Raw genomic sequence first — 21,002 nt, 5'->3', positions numbered from 1 at the left:
CACAATGTTAATTCAGTCCTTTCAAAAATCTGAGCTCATCATTTCCTGTTCTGACCACGCTGCATACAGATGAGGGCTGGAGTTTGCTTCTTCCTGCTTCAGCAAATGCTTGACAGCTCTTCACTCCACATAAACATCACTCAACAAGATCCTGAGCCTGTAACCCTTGCTCACATGCGTAGCCTTTGCTCACACACATCCATATGGAATGGTTTCCAGGCTAAGGCCCTTATAGTGGGGGGGTCACACTGCTCATATGTAAAGGCTTGTCTCATAGTGTATTAAATAAAACAGCCACTAGAAATCCCTACTTTGAACCTCTGCTTTGCCCTGGGAGTTGATTTTGCACAGAGGGCTCACCATGCAAAGCTTTTATTCACTATTTGGGGCCACTATCCGTTAAACTTTTGCAGCTCGGAAAGGTGCTCTGATACTGGGAGGCACCGTTTCTGTACTGAAAATCACAGCAGTCCAGCCCCCGATACCTGTCACCCTGATTTCCTTCTCCGTTTTTGGCCTTCAGAAACCCCAAGTCTAGTTCTTGCAACTGGTTTTTAAAACAGCCTATAACCCAGGACAATGTTTTAAACAATGGGAGGCATTAGTGATGTAATTAGAGAGACAATAGTGCCACCAGACCATTGGCCCAGATCCACAAAGGGACATAGGCTCCACAGAGCCCCCATTTGGCTGCTGTCTAACCCCCTGGAGATGACTGAACTCACTCGGTGCCTATGTTTTTGTTGTACAAGTCCTGTGGGTGTCCAATTTCTTTCTTCTGAGCATGCCCACTGCTGCTTCAGGCAGGCCCCCAGCTGCCTAGCTTACACCTACGCCCTAGCACAATCCTCAAACCAGGTGGAGACAGGCAGGACACCTGGATCACTAGCAGAGACACGCTCCTGTCTCTGGCCTGGATGTAGGCTCCTAACTCCCTGAGATGGGTAAGGATTAGCTCACCCCTCTAGCTGGGATCTCCCATTGGCTAGCTTGGGTGTCTCCCTGCCCAGGGTTGCTTTTGAGGATCGTACCTGCAGGAGCATTTCTCTCCCTGTGCATTGTATAGGGAGTCCAGGTGCCTATATCTGGGGTTGTGGATTCCACTGGGTGACTAGCACCTAAACACCTGGCATTTAGTACAAAGGGTCAATGTTGGGATATTGTTAGCCTTTTCCAGAGGGTCTGGCTGGAGAGTCTTGCCCACATGCTCGGGGTTCAGCTGATCACCATATTTGGGGTCGGGAAGGAATTTTCCTCCAGGGTAGATTGGCAGTGGCCCTGGAGGTTTTTCGCCTTCCTCCGAAGCATGGGGCAGGGGTCGCTTGCTGGTGGATTATCTGCTACTTGAAGTCTTTAAATCATGATTTGGAGCATTCAACAGCAGAGTCAAGGGAGTGAATTAGTTTAGGAGTGGGTGGATCGGCTTATGTGGCCTGCATCTTGCAGGAGGTCAGACTAGATGATCATAATGGTCCCTTCTGATCTTGAATTCTATGATTCTATGATTTGTGCCTTCTGAAACAAGCCTTGCTGGTAGTGCAGTGAGCTCCAGCCAGGCTGGAGGTTTGGGTGAACACACAGGATTTGAATGTTTGCTTTTCTAAACCTCCTGGCTGTATGCAAGAGACAAGGCAGGCGAGGTAATACCGGTTATTGGACCAGTGTCTCTTGTTGGGAGGGACAAGCTTTGGAGTTTCAGCGAGCTCCTCTTCAGAGCTGGGGAGGATAACCAGTGTCCAAGCTAAATACGAGGTGGGACAGATTGTAGCGAATAAGGGATGAACACGTGGTAAGAGGCCACTTAAATGAAGTGGCCAATTAACACCAGTGGAGGGTTCTAGATGGTTCACAAGAACAAGCTTTCCTGGGAGGTCTGCTGCGTTTCCTGTTTCTGCAAAAATAGCCTCTCTTGCAGGACACTGCAACACACACAGCTAGGGGTGGATTTTCCAAAGCACCTGAATGATTTAGTATCAGAGGGGTAGCCGTGTTAGTCTGGTTCTGTAGAAGTAGAAAAGAATCCTGTGGCACCTTATAGACTAACAGACATTTTGCAGCATGAGCTTTCGTGGGCGAATACCCACTTCTTCGGATGCAAGCAGTGGAAATTTCCAGGGGCAGGTGTATATATAAGCAAGCAAGAAGCAAGCTAGAGATAACGAGGTTAGATCAATCAGGGAGGATGAGGCCCTGTTCCAGCAGTTGAGGTGTGAAAACCAAGGGAGGAGAAACTGGTTCTGTAATTGGCAAGCCATTCACAGTCTTTGTTTAGTCCTGAGCTGATGGTGTTAAATTTGCAGATGAACTGGAGCTCAGCAGTTTCTCTTTGAAGTCTGGTCCTAAAGTTTTTTTGCTGTAGGATGGCCACCTTAAAATCTGCTATTGTGTGGCCAGGGAGGTTGAAGTGTTCTCCTACAGGTTTTTGTATATTGCCATTCCTAATGTCTGATTTGTGTCCATTTATCCTTTTCCTTAGAGACTGTCCAGTTTGGCCGATGTACATAGCAGAGGGGCATTGCTGGCATATGATGGCATATATTACATTGGTGAATGTGCAGGTGAATGAACCGGTGATGGTGTGGCTGATCTGGTTAGGTCCTGTGATGGTGTTGCTGGTGTAGATATGTGGGCAGAGTTGGCATCGAGGTTTGTTGCATGGCTTGGTTCCTGAGCTAGAGTTACTATGGTGCGGTGTGCAGTTGTTGGTGAGAATATGCTTCAGGTTGGCAGGTTGTCTGTGGGCGAGGACTGGCCTGCCACCCAAGGCCTGTGAAAGTGTGGGATCATTGTCGAGGATGGCTTGTAGATCCCTGATGATGCGTTGGAGGGGTTTGAGCTGGGGACTGTATGTGATGGCCAGTGGAGTCCTGTTGGTTTCTTTCTTGGGTTTGTCTTTCTTGGGTTTGTCAATTTCCACTGCTTGCATCTGAAGAAGTGGGTATTCACCCACGAAAGCTCATGCTGCAAAACGTCTGTTAGTCTATAAGGTGCCACAGGACTGAATGATTTAGAAGCACAAGTCCCATTGAAAGTCAATGGACCTTGTGTTCCTGAGTCACTTAGGTGGCTTTGAAAATCCTGCTGTAAGTTTCAGCAGCCAGGGAATGTAAAACTGAAGCTCTAAAGCTAAGATGCTTCGAGGCCCTTTCCTGTGGGCTCCCCTTAATATCCAGCAAAAATATCCCAATATAGAACAAAGCAACAAAGCCACTAGCAAGAGGAGTGCCCCAGGGGTCGGTCCTGGGGCCAGTTTTGTTCAATATCTTCATTAATGATCTGGAGGGTGGCGTGGACTGAACTCTCAGCAAGTTTGCAGATGACACTAAACTGGGACGAGTGGTAGATACGCTGGAGGGTAGGGATAGGATACAGAGGGATCTAGGCAAATTAAAGGATTGGGCCAAAAGAAATATGATGAGGTTCAACAAGGACAAGTGCAGAGTCGTGCACTTAGGATGGAAGAATCCCATGCACTGCTACAGACTAAGGACCAAGTGGCTAGGCAGCAGTTCTGCAGAAAAGGACCTAGGGGTTACAGTGGATGAGAAGCTGGATATGAGTCAACAGTGTGCCCTTGTTGCCAAGAAGGCCAATGGCATATTGGGCTGTATAAGTAGGGGCACTGCCAGCAGATCGAGGGACGTGATCATTCCCCTCTATTCAGCATTGGTGAGGCCTCATCTGCAGTACGGTGTCCAGTTTTGGGCCCCACACTACAAGAAGGATGTGGAAAAATTGGAAAGAGTCCAGTGGAAGGCAACAAAAATGATTAGGGGGCTGGAGCACATGATTTATGAAGAGAGGCTGAGGGAACTAGGATTGTTTAGTCTGCAGAAGAGAAGAATGAGGAGGGATTTGATAGCTGCTTTCAACTACCTGAATGGGGGTTCCAAAGAGGATGGATCTAGACTGTTCTCAGTGGTAGCAAATGACAGAACAAGGAGTAATGGTCTCAAGTTGCAGTGGGGGAGGTTTAGGTTGGATATTAGGAAAAACTTTTTCACTAGGAGGGTGGTGAAGCACTGGAATGTGTTACCTAGGGAGGTGGTGGAATCTCTTTCCTTAGAGGTTTTTAAGGTCAGGCTTGACAAAGCCCTGTCTGGGATGATTTAGTTGGGACTTGGTCCTGCTTTGAGCAGGGGGTTGGACTAGATGACCTACTGATGTCCCTTCCAACCCTGATATTCTATGATTCTAACTCAAAGTCCTCTCAACCACAACCGCCCCATCCACCTTCAGCTCTCTCATGCAGTGTTCAGGCTTTCCAAATGTGGTCACCTCATTCCCTGGTCATGTGCCCTCTGGGCTCTCAGTCCCGACCAGGGAAGCGACAGTTCCCAGAATGTCTCTTCTTAGACAGCCCAAGGGCCACCCTGGAGGGCTGTTCCCACCTCTAATTGTTGCTTTCCTTACCTTGCTGCCATTGTCAGAGCCTTTCCTTCACATATGGGTCACCCCAGCTCATCAGTCCAGCCCTGCCTTCAGCAGGACAGCCCCATCCCATCACCTGCTCTCCTGCAGAGTCTCAGGGCCTGGCTACACTGGCACTTTATACCGCAATAAAGCCTCCTATAGCGCTCTACCTTACTCCCCATCCACACTGGCCAGGCACGTAGAGCGCTCTGACTCCCTGGCTAGAGCGCTCCTGGTACTCCACCTCCACGAGAGGGATAACGGCTGTTGTGTATTGGCTGAGATGCCCCAGGGCCAGTGTGAAAGAGGAGTTACATTACAGTGCTCTGATTGACCCCACCAGAAACGTCCCATAATCCCCTTAAGTCAAGTGGCCTCTCTTCTCTTTGTTGTGAAATCAGCTGAGGTTTCATATTAGTTTGAACATTTCCTGAGGGAAAAGTTGAAATTTTTCATAAGTGACATCATTCTGTGACAAATGTTGGGTTTTGATGAAACCAGATTATTTGGCAGGAAAACTTTTTGCATAAAAAATGTCAATCCGCTCTAGAGAAGGGAATTTTTTGCTGTCCCTCTCACCATCGAAGCATTTAGTTTGACCTGAATATTTTTTTTAATTTTGATTCACTGAAAATTTCCGAAAAATATTATTTTTAGGTCACCTCAAAAGAATTTTATTTCAATCGCTTGGAATTACCAGTGAAGCGAAAAATCTGTTATTCACACAGCTCTAGTCAGGGCATGAGAATGCCGCTCATGAGTGTGCCCCGTGCCTGCCAACTGAGAAGGAAAGAACAGAGCTCCCTTCTCAGTCTTGGATTGCCCTCCATAGTAGCTTTCCTATAGGCCAACCAGAAAAGGGCATTTTGTTTGATGATTCGGTGCAGTGTAAATATTAATTACAACGTCCCTCAGTGATGAAGTATTAGGCTACTCCAAACCCATGCCTGTTATAGTCAAACTGGAGAGCAGTAAATAGTTTTTGGTTGCACGAGTGTCCTCTGTTCCCATAAGCTGTATGGCTTTTACTGGTAAAGTCCTCATTCCAGTCCACGTCACATCACAAGTGGGCCGCATGGTGCTCAATGGAAAAGCCAAGTCATGGACTGTTGTGTTTTATGATCAGTGGGTCTATATTCGTATCCCTGTTCCCACCTACCATGGATATCATCTTCTGTGGTCTCCGGTGGCCCCAAAGCTTCACTCCAGAGAGTTTTACACAAGGGATCAGTGGCAGGCAGGATTTAGCAAGAGCAAAGCCAGATTGCCTGCATTTGTCACTGATATCCTAACTTCTCCTGTAACAGGGACTCTGTCATCAGCGTGGTCTGAGAGGCGTACAGCTCTGGAAAACCCAAGTTCCAGAAGATAAATGGACATATTGTCCCTCTCAGATATTCACCTCCCTTCCTCAGAGCTCTTGGCACCCCTACTGTGGTCCTGTTACTAACTCACAATCCCCAGGTCACGTTTGACCCCTCTTGTTCTCCGGATCCTTTTGCTTTCCCCTCTGCCGCATTTCTCAGCGATATCCACTCCTCTCTGACCCCACCACCACCCTGCTCCCTGCCTTGGTGGGCTCTGGGCTCAGTTAGTGAACTGCCTGCCTTGTGGCCTCCTCACACTTCAGTTTGTTTATTGAAAAATCGTCTTCCTCTCCCAGTGCTGTAACCACGTCCCCCTCATTGGCCTCCCAGCATCTTGTGCAACACATCCATGCTCCAGTCCTCACCTTTAAAGCTCTGGGTAACCTTCCCATTACACAATCTCTGCTTTTATGTCCTCCCAATCCTTCTCCCACTGCCTGTGCTCTCCTAAGCCCCCCTTTTGCTAGTCTTCGCACACTGCTGCCTTCCCATGCTATTTGCTACAGGTTTCCTTCAGGATCCTTGTATTATTTCCAACTCTACTGCTGCTCACAGGTGTTACAGTGCAGCCAGGGAAGATCCTTCCACTTTTCCATGATGTGCTCTAGTGAAATTAATCTGGCCAGCAGCCATCTGACCATAAGAATGTTTCCTCTGGGTGTTCACGCTCAAGGACTGTTTGCAGGAAATGGTTACGGTCGGTATTTCTGCCAAACATAATCGCTCAGTGCATGACTCATATACTGTATCAGAAACCCTTGGGACTGGATATTGGTAGCTCTCCATGGCAGAGTAATTTCTCTCTAATCATGTCCAGAACAATCATATCTAATCTGGTAGTTGGCTATAACGATCATAAAACCTGACTGCTATGTCTAGTCATTCCAAGAGTCTTTGTGTGTCAGCCTGGGAGCCGTTGAAGCTACACACTGAATCTAACTGTACAGGCTAGCTCAGAATGCATGCCATCCCCATGAACCAAACAGCATAGCTGTCTGCTTTCTGTAGATTGCAGCTCAATGGTCTAACGCACTAACACAGAGGTGTCAAATGGTGGTGTAAAATGAAATGCTAGTCACTTCACATTGTAAAAGTCTCAAGTCCGCATGTCAACAGAGAACAAATTGCAAGCCTCATAATCTCCCTAGACAACACTAACAATGTTTAGCATTGTTTCAGAGTAATGCAACATTATCTTTTGAAGACATGCAAATGTATTTTAATACGTCAGAAGAGCACTTCAGGGAATTTAAGGTTTTTCTGTTTATTAGCAAAGCATTTCCAGAAGGGTCAGATGAGCAAACACCTTGTACATTAAGCATATCATTTCTATGATACAACAATTTCAGCTAATAGATATTTCAGGTGACGGCGCTGTTGACAATCTTTGACTTTCTTTGTGCAAGAATTGTGGGTGAAATGTCATGTCACTCTGTTTTAGCATGAGCATTTCGGTGAGCGTAACTGGGAGGAAGGCAGTGTTGAGTCTGAACTTTTCATGAGTTTAAACTTAACCCAGACTTGATGTCTCTATCTGAAACTTTTAATCAAAGCTCTGACCTGCGAACTACTCATGACACCCCCCCTCCCAATAAGTAGCCATCTCCTCCTTTGTCTTTTCTAATTTACATTTTAACCTGTTTTATCCTGTAGAATCTTGATTGATTATGCATGACCATTATGATCTGTTAATCACTTTGTTTACTTCTGTGTATAAATATTGATGCTCACCCCTAATAAACTTGCCACACTTACTCCGAAGTTTTTTTAAGCTAAGGATGGTGTGAGCCCGTTGATCAACGAATTGTTGTCTGGTCTCTGACAGATTTGTGAACCCCATACCAACTCCGCACAAACTCGGGTGCTGGAGAGGTGAGTAAGGACTTGCTTTTTACCTAACAGCAGCATGGTCTAGTGGATGGACCATGAGATTGATAGTCAGAAAATCTATGCCTGGCTCTGCCACTGACCAATTATATGACTTTGGGCCAGTCACTACATCACTGCTCCCCCTCCCATCTATGTAGATTGTAAGGCTCATGGGGGCAGGGACTGTGGTTTGCTAGGTACCTCACACAATGAGGCCTGATCTTGGCCAGGGGCATTAGGCACTAATGTAATGTAAATACTAATATGCATAGTGTCTAATGTAAGGGGAAGAGTGAAGGAGGAGGACGGAACACCTGCAATATTCTTCTTTTTAATCGTCTCCGCTCTATGTGTGTCCCAGTGACCTGGGCTGGAATGCTAGGGCCCAAGCCTGCAATCTGAGTAATCCTTAGGCACAATAATAGCCTCAGTGAACCCTCTCACATGAATAAGGGCTGCAGGGTAAGACTCATCAGGAATAAGCACATTTAAAAAACTGTGTCTAGTTCTCAGGAGGCCAGTGGGTTCAATCCCTAGCTCTGCCACTGGTTTGCTGTGTGATCTCGGACCCATCACTTCAAGGCTCTGTGCCTCAGTTTCCCCACCTATAAGATGGGAACAACAAGACCAGCCTTCCTTTGTAAAGTGCTTTGAGAGCGACAGATGCAAAGTGCTCTGAAATAGCGTAATGCAAAACCTATAACAAATATTTGTATAAATTGTCTGTTTCCCTACTTGCATTACAGCTTTAATTGCTTTCCTTGTTGGCCCATTTCTTAACATAAATTATATAACTTCTTCTCAAAATCAGGTTAGGGGACAAAGGTCAACAATGCACAGCAAACAATTGCATGTTGTGGGTGACATGAAACCCCACAGCCAGCAGTTAGGCTCCGTGCAAAGAGTGAAGGGTGAGAATCCAAGCCCCGACCATCAGGCAGGCTGTGTGGGGGGATGCTTTGCAACCCCTCCATTGCTGCTGTGCTAGAATATTGACACAGTCCCTTTGCAGGAGTTCTGGGCCACAGGATCATACAAGTACAGACCCAGTAGCCCCTTCTATCTCCCATTCCCCAGTTGCCCTGCCCAAGCTGGGCTGGCACGTACACACCTCCCTGCACAGTCGCCTATCCTGTGTCCCTACCAGGCATGGAAGGTGAAGTGACACAAAGGTTTTGTATAAACCCTCCATGTTACTGAGCACATCTAACTCCTGTTGAGGTTGACTTCTAACTGCTCAGCACCATTCAGGATTAAGTCCAAAGTCTCCAACGCTTCCAGGTTCAGGGTCAAGTTACCCTTGTTGGGGAAGACAGATTTATTTTCACTTCTTCCCCTTTTCCCTGACATAACTGGCAGTGGGGCTTTAAGACTGTAGCTTTCACCCTAGTTAGGCCTATCCATCTCTGCAGGAATGACATTGCTGAGAATTGGAAATGTGTTGCCTTGATGTCTTACATGCTGATCGTACTCAAGCCACTGTGGCGAGAGAAAGCACAACATACTGAGATCATCTTAGCAGAGAGGAGGAGGTGGGGAGAAGCAGAGCCTAGCCAACTATCCTAAGGCTAACTGCAAAGATGAAAGACACACGCTTGGAGAAATGCCAGAGAAAGGAAAAAGGAGGAGACAGTCAACCGAGATGTTTGGTAACACTGAGTCCCAAAGGCAATATAGTACAAATGGGGAAAATAGCCCATACACAGAGCCGTCAACAATTCTTCAAGCTAAAATTTTGATTTAAATGTACAACTCCTTCCTCTCTGAAAGAAGGCTTGTTATCTGTTCAGTAATCCAGAAACAACGGCCAATTCTCCTCTCTTCTGAATGCTGGATGGACACAGCCAAGCTACTCTAATTACAGTGCTACTCAAGAAGATTGTGGTCAGATTATTTCAATAAAAAAATACAATTAGTCCTCTAAAAATACACATTTAAAATAAAACGCCCAAGTATATAGCTTCCTGAGCCATTCTTTCATCAATAAATTAAGCCAGTTAAAGTCATGCATTTCCTGAAAAGATGACACACCTGTTTGGCATTCTGCTTTCGGCTTCAGATGGGCACAGCTTAAGTGTTGAAATAATATGCTCGAGTTGCAAGCTTACAGCAAAGATGCTCCTAATTAGCTCAAAGATGAGATGTGTGCTCCATGGGGGTCCCACTATAACATAATAGGGGGTGGCCAGGAGCTCCATTTCATCAAGAGCTGTACAAATAAATGCTGTCTTCTCACCCCTCTGCATTTTATCTTAATTGCCATTTTACCACTGACATGGGAAATATTCTGCCTTCCTTAATATTCTACTTGAGCCTCAAATTCAGATCAGATATTTTATACCCACATCTTATTCTTTTTCTCCTCTGAGTCTTTTCCCTCTGTCCGTCTCACCCATGTGTTGGGGTAGCATTTCAATCAAGGCCTACACCTTGATGTTGCAAATCCCCACTCAGAAGAAACTCCCATTGGCCAAGAGTTATGACTGGATGAGGGACAACAGATGAGTCACACCCCTTGTGCGGAATTCTATAATTAAGAATCAAGACATAGGGTGAGATTTTTAAAGGCAACTAGGTGCCTACATATGCAGATTGGTGGACAGTGGTATTTTCAAAAGCATCTAGGCATATAACTCCCATTGATTTCAATATATATACATACAGGCATGTGTATATCTTCAGCCTGTGTGACTACACTAGATAATGGTAGTACCACAAAGTCCAACCATTTACAAGGAAATTAAAGGCTCCCTTGAATAATGCCCATGCCCATTGCTCATTCATTACACAATCCCCTTCAAATCAGATCAGAGTTGTAGGCCAGCAAAGGGCAGCCAAAGAAAGTCGCTTTGAATTTGATTAATCAAGCCATGCCTTTTGAACACGTTTGCTAAATTTTGTTGCCACTGTATAGGATTTGGGTGTGAAAAGAAGCTGAGACGCACTGCTCAGCCTCAAAGCTCTTGTCTGTCTATTTAAAAGCTGAGTCCTGCAGCCCTGATTGCTATTCCTGGAGGATCAGAGCATTAGTGTCCCACTCATAAAGTCAGACTGGATATTTCATTGGCCTAGAATAAAAAAGACAAAAATCATTCAATCAAACCCCACTGAAAAGAAAGATAAGAAAGATACAAGCGTGAATAATATTTTTGGCAAATTTGAGCACTGTTTGTCCAATAATTATTCATAAGCAGTGTTTTTCTTTCATTCAACTAGAACTTCTCAAAAGAGTTGGCGTTTAGGTTCAGTTTGCAGCGACACCCCAAAGCTGGAGGGAGATCTGAACTTTCCTTCCCTTTTCACTTTGCAAAGCCAGGCTGGCATCCAGTGCTTCTAGCCAGAATCCAGAAGTGTGGAGGAACAATAATGAAAAATAAAATGCTATTGATTTTCGAAAGAGGATCCTATTGGGTGGAGTTGAGTGATGGATGAAGGCTCCAGGTTTGAGGGAGGTTCCTATCATGAACCAATTTGCTTGTTTCTTTACTTCACAATGGTAATTAGTGGCTTGTACCAGTGATGTAATAAAATACTTGGAAAATGTGTTAATGATGTGGTAGCTCTGTGTTGTGGCTACCACTTTATATACAAATAATGCAGAAAAATAATCTTGCCAGGGTATACAATGGAGTGAATTCAAAAGAGTTACCCAAGGGATGGAGTTGGCCCATTCTCTCATGTGTTTCCATGGCTTTGCATCTCACGTGTATCGTTGTATAAATCCAGCTTTTGTGTTATGTGTACCTTAAAAGGAAAAATAAATGAGGGAGGAACTTCATATATAAAGCTTTTAGACCCCATTTCTCCAATTCAGGAAAGCACTTAAGCACATGCTTAAAGTTAAATCCCCTTGAAGCAAACTTAAGCAAGTCCTTAAAGTTAAACATATGCTTAAATGCTTCCCTGAACTGGGGCCTTGGCGCCTGATGCAAAGCTCATTGAGGTCAGTGGAAAGGCAGTCATTGATTTCAGGGGGCTGTGGGTCAGCAAACCATTACTGCTTTTTCTCTTTAAAGCCAATAGTCTCAAACCTGCTGCTAACTACATTCAGTTTCCCTTGGGTACCATACTCGTCCCCAGCCTCCCAATCTGACGAGGGACCGATTGCAATCCATCCAGCAGCATGACACTACGCGTACACCCCTAGTGCTAGGCCACTGCCCCCCAGCAAGCAGCTCTGCCTTGAATGCATGAAGATGCCGAGAAGCATCAGATGTTCTCAGCACTCTCATACAAAACAAAGTACTTGGAGTCCACATCCTTAATGAATGTTGGATGGCACTCGGGGCTCCAGTGCACACGGCCGCCCCTCCCTGGGGTTCTCCTTTCTGAAAGGGCTGGTTTTCACTTGTGGGGGGGGAGACCAACACTCAAATACATTGATTTTATAAAGTAATTGATTTATTCCACTTTGAGCTTTGGGATCATCTGGAAAGGTAATTTTAATCAAAGGGCAGGCTGTGTACTACGCTGCTTGCACAACCCTGCCCCATAGTTAGTTACCAAGGTGAAAGGTGTCTTATAAATACTGCAGGGAAAACAGCTGGTTCACGGGGTCTGAAGTCATCGCATTAAAAACAAATACAAAACCTAGGAAGAAAGAATAAAGCACTTAGTGAAATAGATATTGTTCATTCCCACTTTTGCTGCTCGTAGCTTTTACTCTATATGTGCGTTATTTGGGTGATAGTGTTTGCCTCCAGTCAAATCTTAGAATCATAGAATCTCAGGGTTGGAAGGGACCTCAGGAGGTCATCTAGTCCAACCCCCTGCTCAAAGCAGGACCAAACCCAACTAAATCATCCCAGCCAGGGCTTTGTCAAGCCTGACCTTAAAAACCTCTAAGGAAGGAGATTCCACCACCTCCCTAGGTAACCCATTCCAGTGCTTCACCACCCTACTAGTGAAAAAGTTTTTCCTAATTGTAATAGTCCGAGGTTGGGGCCGTGCCCTCTCAGGGGCCGTCGGGAGCCAGGCCGCCTCACTACACGGTCCCAATCAGTCTCCGGGTTCTGAAGGTTTTGGGGTTCTGCCCCTCAAGCAGGGGCGGAACAGAAGGCACACAGTTAATGCAATGAGTCCCAGCCCTCAGTCAGGGCGGGACAGCAGACACTAGGTCTAGGCTCAGACCCTTTCCGCAGGCTGAGCACCCACAAAGTCAATAAGCCACGACCCTCCTTCAGGGCGGGCCAGCGAACCAGTTCTAAGCTCCGGTCCTGGCAGCCGGAGCTGAGCAGTTACAAAGTCAGTAAGCCCCAAGCCCTAGCTCAGGGCGGGGCAGCACACAAGCATCCAGGGAGCTCAGATCCCACTGCAGGCTGATCAGCAAGAAAGTTAACAAGCTAAGCCCAGGCCCTCAATCAGGGCGGGGCACCAAACACAGCAGTTCTAGGCTCAGCTCCTTACAGCAGGAGCTGAGCAACAATAATAGTTCAGGGCTCAGGTCCTTGTATCAGGAGCTGAGTAGCAATAACAGTTCTAGGCTCAGCTCCTTACAGCAGGAGCTGAGCAACAATAATAGTTCAGGGCTCAGGTCCTTGTATCAGGAGCTGAGCAATAATAATAGTTCAGGGCTCAGGTCCTTGCATCAGGGGCTGAGCAACAATAGTCAGTAATCCCCAGCCCTAGGTCAGGGTGGGGCAACAAACAATAGTCCCAGGGGCTCAGGTCCTTGTCTCAGGAGCTGAGCAACAATAGTCAGTAATCCCCAGCCCTAGGTCAGGGTGGGGCAACAAACAATAGTCCCAGGGGCTCAGGTCCTTGTAGCAGGAGCTGAGCAACAATAGTCAGTAAGCCCCAGGGTGGGGCAATAAACTATAGTTCAAGGCTCAGGTCCTTGTAGCAGGAGCCGAGCAGTCACAACAATACCGGGGCTCAGGTCCTTGTGTTAGGCACTGAGCCACAGCAGGTAAGTGCAGGCTTCTCTGCCTGACCGCTGGTAGGAGGGGGAGTCTGCCACCCGTGAGTGGGGTGGCAGGGGGGACACAGGCCCACCCACTCCACTGTGTCCCAGCCCGGGGCCCTAGCAGCGGCGTGGATCCGCTACAGTCAGTGGGGATCCTGGCCGCAACACACTGACATGGGCACGTCAGTGCCCTCAGCCGGACAGGGGTCGGCTACCCCCGGGCTACACTCCATCTCCCCCTCCATGGGTACCTGCTCCTCGCTGGGCTCTGCAGCGGGGTCCCACACCATGGGCTCCTCGTCGTGCTGAGGGCTCTCTAGGTCGGGCTGCTCCTCCGGACTCGGGTCACGGGAACGCTCGGGCAGCTCCTCGGGGTACCGGGCTCGGGGCAGGCTCGGCCAGTCCACCTCGGGGTACCTGGCTCGAGGGAGGCTTGGTCGGTCCACGTCCGGGTACCTTGCTCGAGGGAGGCTCGGTCCATCCGCGTCAGGGTACCTGGCTCGAGGGAGGCTCGGTCCGTCCGCGTCAGGGTACCTGGCTCTGGGCCGGCTCGGTCCGGCAGGAGCCTGAACAGGAGCGTCCGTCCTCTCCGGCCGCTGGGCTCCAACTGAGTGTTGAGGCCGGGCTTTTATACTTCCTGTCCCGCACCTTGACTTCCGGGGGGCGGGAACAGGCGGCGGTGGCTCCGCCCACTGAGGTGGCTCCGCCCACTGAGGTGGCTGTTCTGGTTCCTCTCTCTCAGGGGCCGTCGGGAGCCAGGCCGCCTCACTACACTAATATCGAACCTAAACTTCCCCCTCTGCAACTTGAGACCATTACTCCTTGTTCTGTCATCTTCTACCACTGAGAACAGTCTAGATCCATCCTCTTTGGAACCCCCTTTCAGGTAGCTGAAAGCAGCTATCAAATCCCCCCTCATTCTTCTCTTCTGCAGACTAAACAATCCCAGTGCCCTCAGCCTCTCCTCAGAAGTCATGTGCTCCAGCCCCCTAATCATTTTTGTTGCCCTCCACTGGACTCTCTCCAATTTATCCACATCCTTCTTGTAGTGTGGGGGCCAAAACTGGACACAGTACTCCAAATGAGGCCTCACCAGTGCTGAATAGAGGGGAATGATCACATTCCTCGATCTGCTGGAAATGCCCCTACTTATACAACCCAAAATGCCATTAGCCTTCTTGACAACAAGGGCACACTGTTGACTCATATTCAGCTTTTCGTCCACTGTAACCCCTAGGTCTTTTTCTGCAGAACTGCTGCCCAGCCATTCGGTCCCTAGTCTGTAGCAGTGCATGGGATTCTTCCGTCCTAAGTGCAGGACTCTGCACTTGTCCTTGTTGAACCTCATCATATTTCTTTTGGCCCAATACTCTAATTTGTCTAGGTCCCTCTGTATCCTATCCCTACCCTCCAGCGTATCAACCACTCCTCCCAGTTTAGTGTCATCTGCAAACTTGCTAAGGGTGCAGTCCACGCCATCCTCCAGATCATTAATGAAGATATTGAATAAAACCGGCCCCAGCACCTACCCTTGGGGCACTCCACTTGATACCGGCTGCCAACTAGACATGGAACCATTGATCACTACCCGTTGAGCCCGACAATCTAGTCAGTTTTCTATCCACCTTACCGTCCATTCATCCATCCCATACTTCTTTAACTTGCTGGCAAGAATACTGTGGGAGACTGTATCAAAAGCTTTGCTAAAGTCCAGAAATAGCACATCCACTGCTTTCCCCTCATCCACAGAGCCGGTTATCTCATCATAGAAGGCAATTAGGTTAGTCAGGCATGACTTGCCCTTGGTGAATCCATGCTGACTGTTCCTGATCACTTTCCCCTCCTTTAAGTGGTTCAGAATTGATTCCTTGAGGACCTGTTCCATGATTTTTCCAGGGACTGAGGTGAGACTGACTGGCCTGTAGTTCCCTGGATCTTCCTTCTTCCCTTTTTTAAAGATGGGCACTACATTAGCTTTTTTCCAGTCATCCGGGACCTCCCCCGATCGCCATGATTTTTCAAAGATAATGGCCAATGGCTCTGCAATCTCATCCGCCAACTCCTTTAGCACCCTTGGATGCAGCGCATCCGGCCCCATGGACTTGTGCTCGTCCAGCTTTTCTAAATAGTCCCAAACTACTTCTTTCCCCACAGAGAACTGGTCACCTCCTCCCCATACCATGCTGCAGAGTGCAGCCGTCTGGGAGCTGACCTTGTCTGTGAAGACAGAGGCAAAAAAAGCATTGAGTACACTAGCTTTCTCCACATCCTCTGTCACTAGGTTCCCTCCCTCATTCAGCAAGGGGCCCACACTTTCCTTGACTTTCTTCTTGTTGCTAACATACCTAAAGAAACCCTTCTTGTTACTCCTAACATCTCTGGCTAGCTGCAACTCCAAGTGTGATTTGGCCTTCCTAATTTCACTGCTGCATGCCTGAGCAATACTTTTATACTCCTCCCTGGTTATTTGCCCAATCTTCCACTTCTTATAAGCTGTTTTTTTGTGTTTAAGACGAGCAAGGATTTCACTGTTGAGCCAAGCTGGTCGCCTGCCATCTTTACTTTTCTTCCTACACATCGGGATGGTTTGTTCCTGCAACCTCAATAAGGTTTCTTTAAAATACAGCCAGCTTCCCTCGACTCCTTTCCCCGTCATGTTATTCTCCCAGGGGATCTTGCCCATCAGTTCCCTGAGGGAGTCAAAGTCTGCTTTTCTGAAGTCCAGGGTCTCTGTTCTACTGCTCTCCTTTCTTCCTTGTGTCAGGATCCTGAACTCGACCATCTCATGGTCACTGCATCCCAGGTTCCCATCCACTATTGCTTCCTCTACTATTTCTTCCCTGTTTGTGAGCAGCAGGTCAAGAAGAGCTTTTCCCCTAGTTGGTTCCTCCAGCACTTGCACCAGGAAATTGTCCCCTACACTTTCCAGAAACTTCCTGGATTGTCTGTGCACTGCTGTATTGCTCTCCCAGCAGATATCGGGGTGATTAAAATCACCCATGAGAACCAGGGCCTGTGATCTAGCAACTTCTGTTAGTTGCTGGAAGAAAGCCTCGTCCACCTCATCCCCCTGGTCTGGTGGTCTGTAGCAGACTCCCACCACGATATTACCCTTGTTGTTCATACTTCTAAATTTAATCCAGAGACTCTCAGGTTTTTCTGCAGTTTCATACTGGAGCTCTGAGCAGTCATACTGCTCTCTTACATACAACGCAACTCCCCCACCTTTTCTGCCCTGCCTATCCTTCCTGAACAGTTTATATCCATCCATGACAGTACTCCAATCATGTGAGGTATCCCACCAAGTCTCTGTTATTCCAAATCCTGCTTGGCTAGTTCATATTCCTTTATGTTCTGAGACCCAAACAGTTTTGAACAGGGCCAGCTTCATTAAAATGATTTCCTGCCATAGATAGTAACCTACATGACAATAGATTTTCACATTCCATCTCTTGAATCCATTCAAATTTCAGACCCTATGTGAATGCAATCCATGCTTATATGAAACGATGCCACAGTACGTCTGCAAGAATGGTATCTCCAGACAGCGAGGAAAGGTGGTCTAAGTGCACTGGTCTCAGACTTAGGATACCTGGGTTTAAGTCCCTGCCATAGACTCACTTTCTGACATTGGAAAAGTCATTTAATCTCCCTGTACGGTTGTTCCCTATCTGTACAATGGGGATTATAATATTTCCTTTGTCCTGTTTATTTAGACTAAACTCTTTGGGGCAGAGACCTATGTGTCTGCACAGCACTTACCACACTGGGGCCCTGTTCTAAGGTGTAGTATAAATAATAATAGGGCCTAGTTCTGATCTCACTCACACCCTTGACTTCATTGGAGTCACTCCCGGTTTACACTGGCAACACAGAGGTCTCACCCAGGCCCAGGTAGTCCCAATGTCCAAGCCCATCTGAAGGAGGAGTTAGAGGCAGGAGTCCTGTATTTCTGTGCAGTTCGGGGGATACTACTGGCTCTCTGGCAGCTGTTGTGAGGTGACTTTCCTTACACAAGGCTTTAACTATAGCACAGGCCCCTCATCAGAGAGAAGGGGGCTGGTGGTGTTCCAAGAAGGAGGAGTGCTAGGCAGAGACGGGCTCCACCTAACAAAGAGAGGGAAGAGCATCTCCGCAAGCAGGTTGGCTAACCTAGTGAGGAGGGCTTTAAACTAGGTTCACTGGGGGAAGGAGACCAAAGCCCTGAGGTAAGTGGGGAAATGGGATACCAGGAGCAGGCACGAGCAGGGGAGCTCAAGATGGGAGGACTCCTGTCTCAGACTGAGAAATTGGGACAATCAGCGAGTTATCTTAAGTGCCTAGACACAAATGCAAGAAGCCTGGGAAACAAGCAGGGAGAACTGGAAGTCCTGGCACAGTCAGGGAATTATGATGTAATTGGAATAACAGAGACTTGGTGGGATAACTCACATGACTGGAGTACTGTCATGGATGGATATAAACTGTTCAGGAAGGACAGGCAGGGCAGAAAAGGTGGGGGAGTTGCGTTGTATGTAAGAAAGCAGTATGACTGCTCAGAGCTCCAGTATGAAACTGCAGAAAAACCTGAGAGTCTCTGGATTAAATTTAGAAGTATGAACAACAAGGGAGGTCCCGGATGACTGGAAAAAGGTTAATGTAGTTCCCATCTTTAAGAAAGGGAAGGAGGAGGATCCGGGGAACTACAGGCCAGTCAACCTCAGTGGGAGTCTGCTACAGACCACCAGACCAGGGGGATGAGGTGGACGAGGCTTTCTTCCTGCAACTAACAGAAGTTGCTAGATCACAGGCCCTGGTTCTCATGGGTGACTTTAATCACCCTGATATCTGCTGGGAGAGCAATACAGCGGTGCACAGACAATCCAGGAAGTTTCTGGAAAGTGTAGGGGACAATTTCCTGGTGCAAGTGCTGGAGGAACTAACTAGGGGAAAAGCTCTTCTTGACCTACTGCTCACAAACAGGGAAGAAATAGTAGAGGAAGCAATAGTGGATGGGAACCTGGGAGGCAGTGACCATGAGATGGTCGAGTTCAGGATCCTGACACAAGGAAGAAAGGAGAGCAGCAGAATACGGACCCTGGACTTCAGAAAAGCAGACTTTGACTCCCTCAGGGAACTGATGGGCAGGATCCCCTGGGAAAATAACATAAGAGGGAAAGGAGTCCAGGAGAGCTGGCTGTATTTTTAAGAATCCTTACTGAGGTTGCAGGAAAAAACATCCCGATGTGTAGAAAAAATAGTAAATATGGCAGGCGACCAGCTTGGCTTAACAGTGAAATCCTTGCTGATCTTAAACGCAAAAAAGAAGCTTACAAGAAGTGGAAGATTGGACAAATGACCAGGGAGGAGTATAAAAATATTGCTCAGGCATGCAGGAGTGAAATCAGGAAGGCCAAATCACACTTGGAGTTGCAGCTAGCAAGAGATGTTAAGAGTAACAAGAAGGGATTCTTCAGGTATATTAGCAACAAGAAGAAAGTCAAGGAAAGTGTGGGCCCCTTACTGAATGAGGGAGGCAACCTAGTGACAGAGGATGTGGGAAAAGCTAATGTACTCGATTTTTTTGCCTCTGTCCTCACGAACAAGGTCAGCTCCCAGACTGCTGCACTGGGCAGCACAGTATTGGGAGAAAATGACTGTGGAGAAAGAAGTGGTTCGGGACTATTTAGAAAAACTGGACGAGCACAAGTCCATGGGGCCGGATGCGCTGAATCCGAGGGTGCTAAAGGAGTTGGCGGATGTGATTGAAGAGCCTTGGCCATTATCTTTGAAAACTCATGGCGAACGGGGGAGGTCCCGGATGACTGGAAAAAGGTTAATGTAGTTCCCATCTTTAAAAAAGGGAAGGAGGAGGATCCGGGGAACTACAGGCCAGTCAACCTCATCTCAGTCCCTGGAAAAATCATGGAGCAGGTCCTCAAGGAGAGGAAAGTGATCAGGAACAGTCAGCATGGATTCACCAAGGGCAAGTCATGCCTGACTAACCTAATTGCCTTCTATGAGGAGATAACTGGGTCTGTGGATGAGGGGAAAGCAGTGGATGTGTTATTCCTTGACTTTAGCAAAGCTTTTGATATGGTCTCCCACAGTATTCTTGCCAGCAAGTTAAAGAAGTATTGGCTGGATGAATAGACTATAGGGTGGATAGAAAGCTGGCTAGATTGTCGGGCTCAACAAGTAGTGATCAATGGCTCCATGTCTAGTTGGCAGCCGGTATCAAGCGGAGTGCCCCAAGGGTCGGTCCTGGGGCCGGTTTTGTTCAGTATCTTCATTAATGATCTGGAGGATGGCGTGGACTGCACCCTCAGCAAGTTTGCAGATGACACTAAACTTGGAGGAGTGGTAGATATGCTGGAAGGTAGGGATAGGATAGAGATGGACCTAGACAAATTAGAGGACTGGGCCAAAAGAAACCTGATGAGGTTCAACAAGGACAAGTGCAGAGTCCTGCACTTAGGACGGAAGAATCGCATTCACTGTTACAGACTAGGGACTGAATGGCTAGGCAGCAGTTCTGCAGAAAAGGACCTAGGGGTTACAGTGGACGAGAAGCTGGATATGAGTCAACAGTGTGCCCTTGTTGCCAAGAAGGCTAACGGCATTTTGGGCTGTATAAGTAGGGGCATTGACAGCAGATCGAGGGACGTGATCATTCCCCTCTATTCGCCATTGGTGAGGCCTCATGTGGAGTACTGTGTCCAGTTTTGGGCCCCACACTACAAGAAGGATGTGGAAAAATTGGAAAGAGTCTAGCGGAGGGCAACAAAAATGATTAGGGGGCTGGAGCACATGACTTATGAGGAGAGGCTGAGGGAACTGAGATTGTTTAGTCTGTAGAAGAGAAGAATGAGGGGGGATTTGATAGCTGCTTTCAACTACCTGAAAGGGGGTTCCAAAGAGGATGGACCTAGACTGTTCTCAGTGGTAGCAGATGACAGAACAAGGAGTAATGGTCTCAAGTTGCAGTGGGGGAGGTTTAGGTTGGATATTAGGAAAAACTTTTTCACTCAAAGAGTGGTGAAACACTGGAATGGGTTACCTAGGGAGATGGTGGAATCTCCTTCCCTACAGGTCAGGCTTGACAAAGCCCTGGCTGGGATGTTTGGGTTTGGTCCTGCTTTGAGCAGGGGGTTGGATTAGAACCTCCCAAGGTCCCTTCCAACCCTGATATTCTATGAGTCTATGACTTGCCCAAGATCACAAGATCTGCTTCCCATGGTCACTTGCCATTCCAAAGGGGGCAGGGAAGAGGCAGGGCCACACACAATCTCCCCCCTTCCCCCCCCATGCTGGTAGGGGACCTGGCCAGGTGCATAGGGGATTGTAAGCTGCACACTGTTACAGGGTGCTGCGGCACACATGCTGTCCTGTCCCTCCCAGAGGCCCCTGCACCACCCTGTGCTCATGGCTGCACCTACCAAGCACAGCTGAGCCCAGAAGGAGCTCTT

The sequence above is a fragment of the Mauremys reevesii genome, linkage group 5 (assembly GCF_016161935.1).
Source record: "Mauremys reevesii isolate NIE-2019 linkage group 5, ASM1616193v1, whole genome shotgun sequence".
Taxonomy (NCBI): Eukaryota; Metazoa; Chordata; order Testudines; family Geoemydidae; genus Mauremys; species Mauremys reevesii.
This window is presented reverse-complemented; position numbering follows the sequence as displayed.